We start from the raw sequence: 2,032 nt of genomic DNA on the forward strand, positions 1-2,032 counted from the left end.
ATTGTTCCTCTCTTCTCTGCTCCGCCCCCACCTCCAACCGCTTTAAAAAAAAAACTCTATACCTTTCATAGTTGTTACAGTGCAATTTTGTCTTTGGAGAATTCAGAGAATGGCAATTTCGTGTATGTCTGATTTTCAGTAAACTTTGACCTCCACTTCGTATAAATGTCTCCATTTTAGACTATCCATTTTACACTCGCTTTTGTTTGCCATTACCTTCTATTAATATATAAATAGTAAAATGTATAAAATTCCTTAGCAAAAGTGAATAGGCAAACTCACCAATTTACATTTTTTCTTACTTTCTTGTCCCTTTTGGATGCCACCTTACTACTATTGTCACCCCCACTACACATTGGGACCCCTGGTCTAGAATGAAACGAACAGGGTGAGAGACTGTCTGAGTTCATCATTTCGACCAAGACCATTCATGGTAACTCACAATTCCAGAAGGCTGAATCTAAACGTTGGACTTGGGAGTCTCCCAGTGGATGGTTTCACAATGAAATTGACCACATCATATTCAATTGAAGGTTTTGCCTGACCAATGTCGCTGTTGTCCCAAAATTCCAAAAGGGATCGGACCACCGTCTTCTTCGTGGAAAATTCTACTTCACGGAGTGGGGAGAAAGGGCTGCAAAGTTTAAGAGAACTCCCAGAACAACCAACAACTGGGAGCTCTTTGGCACTATTGCGGCAACAAGATGCTGTCATTGAGAACATTGACAAATAATAAGATCGACTGGTTAAGCACCTCTATAATTGTGTCAGGAATGACAAGAGAGAGATAGCCACAAAAAATGCCTATCTTCGAAAACTCTTGAGCTTATTCGACAACATGACTTGGTGCAAGCCTCAGGCAACCATAAGCAAACTTCTGATCTCACAAAGAAGTGCAGAGAAGCAATAAAGGAAGACCTCAAAGAGAGAAGAGCAGCAATGCTGGCAGATGTAGCAGAAGCTGGGAAAAGCATTCGCAATGCCTGCCTGTCCTTTGCCAATTACAAGACACTTATGACTGCCCTCCGACATCTTGATGGATCTATCACATCTTTCAGAAGGACAATGGAGAAGATCATCCATGACTTCTACTTGGATATCTTCGATAGCCACATCCATCTGCCCACATACCAAATTTCGCAGGATGCATATGTCATTCCCTACATTCTCCCTTCCGAAATCTGACTCGACATTTTGTCGGTAAAGAAGCGAACATCACCTGGCCCAGACAAGGTCAGACCAAAAAACCTGAAGAATCTGCCGTCGGTACTCATCAATACACTGTTTTGGCTCTTCACATGCTACCTTTCTGAATGCAAAGTTCCATCCCAATGGAAAACCAGCAGGACTGTACTACTGTACAAGAAGGGAGACATCCATGACATTGACAACTATCGCCCAATCTGCCTATTGTCTGTCACCTACAAGCTGTTCACTCGAGTCATCCTGAATAGGATTGGCAAAACACTAGATGAAGGACAACCATGCAAGCAAGTCAGGTTCCTCAAAGGATTCAGCAGAATCGACTATACCCATACAATAACCAAGGTGATTGAGGTTTCTTTGGGAGTTCAAGATGCCACTCTGTCTAACATTGATTGATTTAAAGAAGGCCTTTAATTCTGTTGAAACTGAAGTGGTAATCAAAGCCCTAGCCAAACAGGGCATTCAAACTCAATACATCAGGATCCTCCATGAGCTGTGTTATAGATTCACTACCAGGATCTCACCATTCTACAAAGAAGTGATCATCATGTCAAGAGAGGAGTTTGGCAGAGTGATACCATTTCACTGAAACTCTTCAGTGCCACCCTTGAGAACATCATGCAATGACTAGAATGGGAAGGAATGGGAGTGAAGGTAGACTGTTGGCAACTACACCACCTCTGCTTTGCTGATGACATCATTCTAATCACACCAAATCAGCCAAGCAGCAAAAATGCTGGTCGACTTTGACTGTGAGTATGGAAAGGTTGGACTACAGCTGAATCTCACGAAGACAATGTTTAAGAGAAACAGTCTCGTTCCTGAC

The sequence above is a fragment of the Sorex fumeus genome, unplaced genomic scaffold (assembly GCF_029834395.1).
Source record: "Sorex fumeus unplaced genomic scaffold, SorFum_2.1 ptg000007l, whole genome shotgun sequence".
NCBI lineage: Eukaryota > Metazoa > Chordata > Mammalia > Eulipotyphla > Soricidae > Sorex > Sorex fumeus.